General features: G+C 35.8%; 1 pseudogene; it reads right to left on the reverse strand.

Moving 5' to 3' along the window:
• Window positions 1-2,765: 2,765 nt before the first annotated feature.
• LOC117918721 lies at window positions 2,766-8,600 on the reverse strand (annotated as a pseudogene).
• Window positions 8,601-11,539: the final 2,939 nt, after the last annotated feature.

The raw sequence follows: 11,539 nt of genomic DNA on the forward strand, positions 1-11,539 counted from the left end.
CGACTTCTTCAATTTGCATACCTTCTGACATTGCTTTTCTGACACCATGCATCCTGGTGGAAGATCCATATATACTTCTTTAGATAACTCGCCATGCAGAAAGGCATTTTTCACATCAAATTGTTGTAATGGCCAATCTAGGTTTGCAGCTAAAGACAGTAATACTCGAATTATGTTGATCTTAGCTACAAGTGCAAATGTCTCTGTGTAGTAAATTCCATAAGTTTGAGTGTACCATTTTGCTACCAGTCTTGCTTTAAATTGTTCAATACTACCATCTTCCTTGTACTTCACAGTATAGATCCAACGACACCCAACTGGCTTCTTTCCTGGTGGACATTCTACAAGTTCCCATGTTTCATTCTTCTGCAATGATTTCATCTCTTCATTCATGGCTGCTTTCCACCTTGGATCAGCTAAGGCTTCCTACACACTGTTAGGAATAGCTACAGTAGATAATTGATTTACAAATGACTTATTTGATTCAGACAAACGATGGTTAGACACATAGTTGCTCATGAGATATTTGACTTTGGTAGACAATTCAGGTTCATATGTGGGTTTAGGAATACCTTTATTATGACGGTGTGGTAACCGTTTCATGAATGGATCAGGTTCCAAATTAAGAACACCCTCAGTAGACGACGATTGGTTTGGTATTTCAATGAAGACATCTTCGGACCCAAATTGTTGACCACTCATATCCAACTCACTTGCTTCCTGGTTCACTAGTTCAGATTATCCAGATTCATCATCCTCAAATATATGACAATCATAATCGAGAGTCTGAATTTCCTTATGGTATTCCCCTTGAAGTTCAGACTCAGATGAAAAATACATCGAATTTTCATGAAACACCACATCCATTGTAATAAACATTCGTCGAGTTGGAGGATGGAAACATCGATATCTCTTTTTGTGCAATGCATATCCAACAAACACACATTGTAATGCATGGGAAGTTAACTTGGTGCGTTGGTGTTTGTGTAGATGCACAAATGCCACACAACCAAAAACATGAAGAGGTAGATTTGGGACGGTTGGGGCAACTACGACATTAGTAATAGCTTGGAGATGTGTTTGGAAGTTAATTGAGCTAGAAAGTACCTGATTGATCAAGTATGTGGCAAATGTGATTGCTTCTCCCCAATAAGATATCAGTATTTTTGCTGCTATCAAGAAAGCACGAATAACCTCTAACAAGTGTCGATTTTTCCGTTCAGCGACTCCATTTTGCTGGGGTGTATTGGAACAAGTAGTCTGATAAATGATGTCATGTTCTTCCAAATACTTTTGAAGATTAGAACTCTGATATTCTCCACTATTATCACTACGCAAAACTCGAACCTTTGCATTGTACTGAGTTTCAATCATTTTATGAAATTTTTTAAAGAACAAGTTCACTTCATCTTTGGTCTTCATTAAGCATAACCATGTCATTCTGGTACAATCATCAATAAAAGTAACAAACCAACGTGAGCCACTCAAAGTTGGGACTTTGGATGGGCCCCAAACATCAGAATGTATAATCATAAAAGGAAGTTGACTTTTATTCAAAATTAACGGAAACGAAGCACGATGGCTTTTAGTCAATTCACAAATATCACAACAGAAACCAGAAATATCACTCTTTGCAAACAAACTAGGAAACAATTTTTTTAAATAACCAAAGGAAGCATGTCCCAAACGTCGATGCCACAACCAAATTTCAAACTTTTTCTTCTTCTCCTCATATCCATATGCCATCAAGGCTTGTTGCAACTTATTTGAATCCTTTGACTGCAAGTCCAAGTAATAGAGTTTTCCCCGCTTAATACCACAACCAATCGTCTGTCTTATTTGGATGTCCTTAATCACACAAAATTCAGGCCAAAAAATGACAATACAAGATAAAGCTGTAGTGATTTGAGAAACTGACAAAAGATTGTAATCTAGAGATGGAACAACTAAAACAAAATCCAAATTCAAAGTATCAGTAAGAGTTAAGGATCCTTCCCCAATGACTGGGGTTGTGTTACCATTGGTTGTAGAAACAATTTTTTGTGAGGAAGATTTAAAGGGTGAAACCTGTCTAGAATCAAAAATCATATGATCTGTAGCACCAGAATCAATTATCCATGCACTATTAATAACAGGTGTAAAAGTATTTAGAAACTTACCACCATGATCTGTAGCAGCTACATTAGCCTTTGTTTTTGTTCCGGCAACAGTTGCAGTCGAGGTTTTCTTGGAATCCTTCTTCCGTTGATCACGATTATTATCATTAATAACAAAGTGGTGATAACCTAAACATGATCTAAAGGTCCATGGTTCAAACCCTCGATTCCTCATTGTTTTCCTAGTCATACCAAGAGTCGTTGCTTTGAAATTGTGGGATATCCAAACTGGTGGGACCAGTCTTATTGCAGTGAGTGCATTTGAAGGTTGACTTATCAATATTAGGGCTTGTCTTAAGATGGTTGATTGTTGTCGAACTACCATAGCTACAAAATATCCAAGATTTCAATTCCATGGTTCTGATACCATCTTCAAATTGATAAATGGTAGTTTTTTCATTCATTCTTTCATTCGTTCATGTACAGAGTATATATAAAGGGTAATCACCATTCTAAGAATGGAAAAGAATGATACAAGGAAAGAATGATATAAGGAAATAACAACTAATATCCTAATATCTCAACTTTCCTAATATATCAATATTCCTAATATCTCAACTTTCCTAATATCTAAACATTCCTAATATCTCAACACTAAATGATACAAGGAAAGAATGATATAAGGAAAACATTCCTAATATCTCAACAACCAGTATTTTAAAGCCAATTCAAGTTGATAATTTCTTCAGGCACTAATAGAGTGAGATCGGGGAGCAAGTGCGTAAAACATTCCCACAGCTGGGCAGTCTCTTCATCGCAGATTACCCTCTTCAAATCCACGAGATCCGTCACTGATGATGGCAGCTCACACAAACGCTGGCACCGTCTCATGTGGAACTCTCTTAGACTACGCAACTCGCCTATTTGTTTCAGCATTTTCCTTATTAGTAAACTACCAGTTATATCAAGAACCCTCAACTTGTGGAGGCTTCCCATTGAGTCTGGCAATTTTGACACCAATGTACAGGCACTAACCCTTAGCACTTCCAGATTTGTAAGCTTCCCTATTCCTTCCGGCAGTGAAGACAGCTTATGGCAGTTGCTGATGCTCAGCTTATTCAGCTGGATTAAATCACAAAACCCTTCTGGTAATTCCACCAAGTCATTACAGTAATCAATGTTGATTTCCCTAAGGTTGGGTAACATTTCTGGAATCTGGATGGTACTACTTGCAAAAGCCAGACCAATCTTATGACACATAACTAAGGATAGCTTCTCCAGATTCTTCAATTCTATACTGGTTTTGCATAGTGTTGGAATTGAAACTTTCTCTAACCTGATTCTCTTTAGATTGGATAAGGAACCAAGTACTGAAAAATTAGTCAATTCAGCAGTGCAGAAACCATAATTTGTTACTGCTAGAACCTTCAGTTCATCCATTTGCTTCATGAACTCTGGCAATTCGTATTTCTTTTCTGTCTGATTAAAGTTCAGTATTAGAGCCTCAGCTTCAGGAAGTTGCATGCTACACCAGCTTGAGGAGAACATTTCATCTACAGAATATCCTATATAAAGTGTCAGAAGGTAGGGAAAGAAGTAATGCCAAATACTGTATGAAATATTAGATTCCAATAATGAGAAATAGAAAGAGATAAGAGGGGGACCTGTGGAGATGGACACAAGACGAGCACTTAATCGGGGTTTGCTTCTCTTTAGTCCACCACTCGGGGAGCCTGTTTCCTGTCCAGTCCACGATTAGTCTTTTCCTCTTTTCTATGGGCTCCTGTTCACTCTGATAAATGGCTAGATCCCTGAGAAGATCATGCAACATGACAAAGGCATCGTTGTAGCACCAATCAATCTCATTTGCATCATTCCAGGAGGACCTGCAGAAATTGGTTAGAGTGATACTATGGATTGAAGAATATAATTGCAAATCAAGAAATATAAGTCTTATTTTGTTTTTGTGGTCATGTGATTTGACCATCTCCAAAACAAATGGGGTAAAAATTGCAGAAATTAGCAGGAGTTGGAATCCCCCTTCAATGCTAGTGTTAATAGATTTCTTTCTCTATAGCGATTATAATAGAACATTACTAATTGCATAAAATGCTGATAGACTAAATTATAAGATTATCAAGAGAAAAAAGACAAAAATTTACTGCTTTAAAGACAAATAGCAAGCCTGTGTACCTTGTAACCACAAGATTAAGCAGATTCCGAGAGCAGAGTTTCTGAAGGTTGGAAATGGCATAAATGCCGTCTTTATCTAGTTTGTGCAATTCCGCCCACATATCTATAAGAGCAGTGGCAGGGATTTTTTGGTCTTCAGGAAATGAGCCCAAGTCCATAAAACACTCCTTCAGCATGATATCCTTGTCATCAAGGGCATCTAAGCTACTCTGAAGACAATTACGCAGTTCATCTTCAGAATTGACAATGGATTCACCTTCAGATAATTTCATCAGTGTGCTTCTCCAGATCTCTACAGGCTGCCCATGGAGTGATCTGCCAACCACTTCCAGGGCCAGTGGAAATCCCTTGCAGCACCTCACTATCTGCAGTTCAGCGCCAGTACCAAATAAAATTAGTTCTGGTTTGCAGGGAAACAAGATGAATGCAGGTGTGATATATTAATGTAGAGTGAGAAACCACCGTATTGACAAGGTCTTCACTGGGCATGGAAGAACCGCTCCCATCCTCAGGGATTGCTGAGTGACGGAAAAGAGTCTTGGCATCTTCTTCACTCAACAATTTCAAGTGATATGTAGAACCAAATTCTGGAAATTCATTTCTAGATGTAATCAGAACCTTGAATTTCGATATTTGGAACTTAAACTTGGCTAGGACAGATTCCGACCCAGACCAAACATCATCTAGGACAAACAGTATACGACCAGATTCTACTTCCTCTTCAGCATTAGTTCCAATTGGTTGACTGCATCTTCCTCATTTTGAAACGACGGCACTTGTTCATCATTATGCCAAAATAGTTTCTTGATGATGCCAATCAGGTTGTATGTTTTTGACACCGTGACATAGGAAATGCCCTGAAAATATTCTGTTCAAAATGGTAGAAAGAAGTGATTTAGCAATGAGTTCATACAATATTTCATTAGACCAAAAAAGTTGTTTGGATGAATTTCACTTGCATAGCATGGAATATTTCATATTTGGTTTACTAACATGAAGGGAAAGAAAAGAAAGCAAGATTTTGTAGGAATACCCTTGACTTGTTGGTCGTGACAAAGCCTTTTAGCCAAAGTGGTTTTCCCACATCCTCCAGGAGCCGACACCACAATCCTTGATTCCCCATCCGTAAACAGCCGCCTCTTCAATTCTTTGAGAGGCCCATCTAGTCCCACCATAAAAGCCGGCGGATCAGTAGCCTCACAAGAACCCAAACTGAATTTATTTGATTTGAGCAGGACCAGAACCTGCGTGCTGCTCCTAAGAAGTATGGCTTGCAATTCCACCTGAAAAAAATTAAGAAGAGAGCCGTCCAAGGCCTCAATTTTATTGGCGTACCTCCACTTCTTGAAGTAGCTGCAACAAGAGACCTTGGAGCACTTGTGGATTAGCTTCCCCCCATCTTTTAAGATTTGGATCAACTTCTCCAATTCCTCCTTTGGATGATCCAACTGGTCGTTCAAACTTTTCACCTCTAGGATACTTGGATTTATGGATTTGAGTCTCTCTTCGAGTTTTTTGAGGCTGGAGTTGAACTGAGTTGCCTTATTCCTTGCATCTACAACCGCCGCGAACAACTTCTCAAACACTGCTCCCAAAACTAAGGATAGCTTCTCCAGATTCTTCAATTCTATACTGGTTTTGCATAGTGTTGGAATTGAAACTTTCTCTAACCTGATTCTCTTTAGATTGGATAAGGAACAAAGTACTGAAAAATTAGTCAATTCAGCAGTGCAGAAACCATAATTTGTTACTACTAGAACCTTCAGTTCATCCATTTGCTTCATGAACTCTGGCAATTCGTATTTCTTTTCTGTCTGATTAAAGTTCAGTATTAGAGCCTCAGCTTCAGGAAGTTGCATGCTACACCAGCTTGAGGAGAACATTTCATCTGCAGAATATCCTATATAAAGTGTCAGAAGGTAGGGAAAGAAGTAATGCCAAATACTGTATGAAATATTAGATTCCAATAATGAGAAATAGAAAGAGATAAGAGGGGGACCTGTGGAGATGGACACAAGACGAGCACTTGATCGGGGTTGCTTCTCTTTAGTCCACCACTCGGGGAGTCTGTTTCCTGTCAAGTCCACGATTAGTCTTTTCCTCTTTTCTATGGGCTCCTGTTCGCTCTGATAAATGGCTAGATCCCTGAGACGATCGTGCTGCATGACAAAGGCATCGTTGTAGCACCAATCAATCTCATTTGCATCATTCCTGAAGGACCTACAGAAATTGGTTAGAGTGATACTATGGATTGAAGAATATAATTGCAAATCAAGGAATATAAGTCTTATTTTATTTTTGTGGTCATGTGATTTGACCATCTCCAAAACAAATGGGGTAAAAATTGCAGAAATTAGCAGGAGTTGGAATCCCCCTTCAATGCTAGCGTTAATAGATTTCTTTTCTCTATTGCAATTGTAATAGAACATTACTAATTGCATAAAATGTAGACTAAATTATAAGATTATAAAGAGACAAAAGACAAAAAGTTACTGCTTTAAAGACAAATAGCAAGCCTGTGTACCTTGTGACCACAAGATTAAGCAGATTCCAAGAGCAGAGTTTCTGAAGGTTGGAAATGGCATAAATGCCGCCTTTATCTAGTTTGTGCAATTCCGCCCACATATCTATAAGAGCAGTGGCAGGGATTTTTTGGTCTTCAGGAAATGAACCCAAGTCCATAAAACACTCCTTCAGCATAATATCCTTGTCATCAAGGGCATCTAAGCTACTTTGAAGACAATTACGCAGTTCATCTTCAGAATTGACAATGGATTGACCTTCAGATAATTTCATCAGTGTGCTTCTCCAGATCTCTACAGGCTGCTCATGGAGGGATCTGCCAACCACTTCCAGGGCCAGTGGAAATCCCTTGCAGCGCCTCACTATCTGCAGTTCAGCACCAGCACCAAATAAAATTAGTTCTGGTTTGCAGGGAAACAAAAATGAATGCAGGTGTGATAAATTAATGTAGAGTGAGAAACCACCCCATTCACAAGTTCTTCACTGGGCATGGAAGAACTGCTCCCATCCTCAGGGATTGCTGAGTGACAAAAAAGTGTCTTGGCATCTTCTTCACTCAACAATTTCAAGTTATATGTAGAACCAAATCCTGGAAATTCATTTCTAGATGTAACCAGAACCTTGTATCCCGATATTTTCTTAAACTTGGCTAGGACAGATTCCGACCCAGACCAAACATCATCTAGGACCAACAGTATACGACCAGATTCTACTTTCCTCTTCAGCATTCTTTCCAATTCGTTGACTGCATCTTCCTCGTTTTGAAACGACGGCACTTGTTCATCATTATGCCAAAATAGTTTCTTGATGATGCCAATTAGGTCGCATGTTTTTGACACCGTGACATAGCAAATGTCCGTAAAATATTCTGTTCAAAATGGTAGAAAGAAGTGATTTAGAAATGAGTTCATACAATATTTCATTAGACCAAAAAAGAAGTTGTTTGGATGAATTTCACTTGTATAGCATGGAATATTTCATATTTGGTTTACTAAGATGAAGGGAAAGAAAAGAAAGCAAGATTTTGTAGGAATACCCTTGACTTGTTGGTCGTGACAAAGCCTTTTAGCCAAAGTGGTTTTCCCACATCCTCCAGGAGCCGACACCACAATCCTTGATTCCCCATCCGTAAACAGCCGCCTCTTCAATTCTTTGAGAGGCACATCTAGTCCCACCATAAAAGCCGGCGGATCAGTAGCCTCACAAGAACCCAAACTGAATTTCTTTGATTTGAGCAGGACCAGCATCTGCATGTTGTTCCTACTGAGTTGGGTTTGCAATTCCACCTGAAAAATTTTAAGAAGAGAGTCCTCCAAGGCCTTGATTTCATTGGCGTACCTCCACTTCTTGAAGTAGTTGCAACAAGAGACCTTGGAGCACTTGTGGATTAGCTTCTCCCCATCTTTTAAGATTTGGATCAACTTCTCCAATTCCTCCTTTGGATGATCCAACTGGTCGTTCAACTTTTTCATCTCTAGGATACTTGGATTTATGGATTTGAGTGTCTCTTCGAGTTTTTTGAGGCTGGAGTCGAACTGAGTTGCCTTATTCCTTGCATCTACAACCGCTGTGAACAACTTCTCAAACACTGCTCCCAAAGCAGCCCCTCCAACAAGCTCCAAAGCCATCAGTATCTCCTCACCACAACCCCCAAAATTAGAAGGAGTTTTGTGTTTGCTAGCTGAGAAAAGTTGTAGGAAACAGAAAAGAAATCAAGATACTTGAATAGAAAGCAAGATCCAATCTGAGCCCTAGTTTTAAATTCCCCTCAAAACAAAACAATATTACAACATACAGGTATGGTGCTTTTTATTACCATACCTGATACCTCCAACCAGATGGTACGAATTCTATGCATATAACATTTAAGATATGTTTGCAACATCCAATTATATCATTTAATAAATACTTTTATAAAAGTTGTAAACTAATTAAAATTTTGTAAAAATAAAAATTTTTGTGAAAGAAAATCAAAGTTGCTATTAATTTTATGGTGTAAATTATAACATTAAGACTTTGTGAAAAAAAAATCATTTATAAATAAATCAAAATAAATATTTATTGTTAAAAAATTAAATTGGTAATCTATCAAATAATAACCGAAAGTTATATTATTAAAATTTTTATTATAATTTCCATTTTTTATGGAGAATATTGGATGAAATATTGAAAGTATTTTTTGAAGAATTTTTTTTTAAATAAGACAAACATGTAAAATTTGAAGGGTATAAAAAGTACAAGTGAAAAAGTTATGATCATTGTGATTAGGATGCCTAAGTAATATTAGAGCTACTAGAAGTGGAAAAAAAATTAATTAAAAAAGTTGAAAATTTTGGAAATTAAAATTAAAAGAGGATTATCCACATTTTTCATGCCCTAATGAATTTTTAAGTATTTTAACCTTTTAATTTATTTTCATAAATTCCATCAATGTTTAGCGTAATTAGTGTGCATAAATAATATCATAGCTATTTAAAGTGAAAAAAAAAATCAAATTAAAAAAATTACAAAATTTAGAGGGCATGAAGCTTCCCCAATTTTTAAGTATTTCCAAATTTTAAATTTTTGTGCATAATTTCATCAATTGTAAGTGTGATTAGTTTTTTAAATAATATTATTGGAAATGGAAAAGAATTTTAAATTTTCCAAAAAGTGAAAATTTTCACATTTTTCATGCCCTTCTCAATTTTTAAGTATTTTTAAGTTTTAATTTTTGTGTGCATAATTTCCATTAATCTTAAGTGTAACTAGTATTTTTATATAATATTATAGCTATTGCGAGTAGAATTTAAAAAAAAAATCACAAAAGTACAAAATTTGGAGGGTACAAACCTCACACTCTTAGTATTCTCCTCAAATTTCTCATATTTTCAAGTTTTAATTTTATTTTATTTTTGTATAATTTCCATTAATTCCAAATTGTAGTTAGTGCTTTTAAATAATACTATAGCTATTGGAAGCGGAAATTTTGTTTAAAAATTTCAACAAATGGAAGTTAATAATTGTTGTTTCTCAAGCTCATTTTGATATCAAAACTTGCATTTTCTTCAAATCGATTGAGATATATAGGAATTGGTTGAGTCGGAATGGTTCAACTTGTCAAGGGGGCCAAATGTCCTCCTTCGGTCTAGAAGGCAATTTTAATTGATTAAGTTTGAGCCTCAATTAGTCAAGGATGGATTGAATTGGTAGATTAACTGGTTAAACTCTTATGACCTAATGATCACCTACAATTCTTCAATGACTAGTAGTAAGATTTAACTAGTTGGATGATCAATCGGCCCTAAATTTTTCCCACAACAAGTTTAGGCTTCTAACCCATGTTTAAAGGTTCTAAACTTCTTGTATTGAATGAGGAGTTATGTGTTTGATTGCATTTTGCTTCAAAACTTACATTTCGTCTTAGGACACCTCTCAATCCTAGTTTCTTTGTATCCAATTTAAGCCAAAAATATAAACTAGGATCTTATTTATGTTTCATTTGTATACCTTGTGAGGATATCTAGTGTAGGATCATTAGGGGACTCAAGAGTAGGGTATCTTTTGAGAGGGTTCATTGGAACCATAATCCAAGGGAGATAGTTTGGAGACTTTGGTTTTAAAAGTCTTATGGTCATAAAGGATCCCTTAAAGCCACAATCCAAGGGCAAAATTTGAATGCTTTGGTTGGAAGTATTGTTAGCGGAATACTTAATGTTGAAGCTTGAGGAGAGTGGATGTAGGTTGGGCTGCATTAAGCTACTATAAAAGCTCATGCTTGCATTTGTCTATTCGTTATCTCTATTTACTTTTATATGCAATTGCTCCTCCATTATATTTGCTTTTTTATATTCATTTACACATGATCCTAACAATAAGTTTATAAATACAAGAAGCATCATTACCATCGTAATATGTTTGAACCACAACATCCCATTGAATTCAAAAGTCATGAAATTAACATGATATTCTATTTTTCTCAAATAGAGATTAGAAGTTATTCGTGCATATTAAGGTTTTAAAAATTGCATTGAAACGACTAGACCGTTGACCTATCCAATTCGAGTAGCCTAGTTGAGTAGCTTATGAGTTAAACTAGTGTTGAATTGTTCGAACTAGACAGATTGGTCTGTTCTCTAAGAATCAATCAAGTCTTATTTGACCCAAAATGATAATGTGTAATTGCACCTTTTGGCCCAATAATGGTAGCAACCTACCACTGCTTATATTTGTTGTAATGTGTCTATACAATCTATCAATTTCATATTCTTATGCATGAGATTGCTTATAAGGTACGAATTTTTTTTTTTTTTGCATTAGCAAGACTTGAGCCACGAGATAATTGAACCATTGAACTATGAGATCACTTTATTAGATATTGCTATAAAATATAATACACACACATACATACGCTATATATATAAATAAACATAAATATTTACCTTCACATTTAATTTTATAATGGTAAGTATGAAAATAATATAAGTTAAATGATAAACTAATTTCTTAAAATTATAAAATAATAAGATATATAACTTTTGAAATGTAGATAAAATTAAAAATTATAACTTTTCTTTCATCTTAAATATATTTTTACACTTAAATATCATACATGTTTTATTTAATAAAATTAAAAATATTAATGCATTTACTTTATTTTTATCATTTAATTTAACAACATCTAATATAAAAATGAAATATTATTAAAAAAATTTAGATTATATATATATCAAACAATGATCTAACCA

The sequence above is a fragment of the Vitis riparia genome, chromosome 7 (genome assembly GCF_004353265.1).
Source record: "Vitis riparia cultivar Riparia Gloire de Montpellier isolate 1030 chromosome 7, EGFV_Vit.rip_1.0, whole genome shotgun sequence".
Lineage (NCBI taxonomy): Eukaryota > Viridiplantae > Streptophyta > Magnoliopsida > Vitales > Vitaceae > Vitis > Vitis riparia.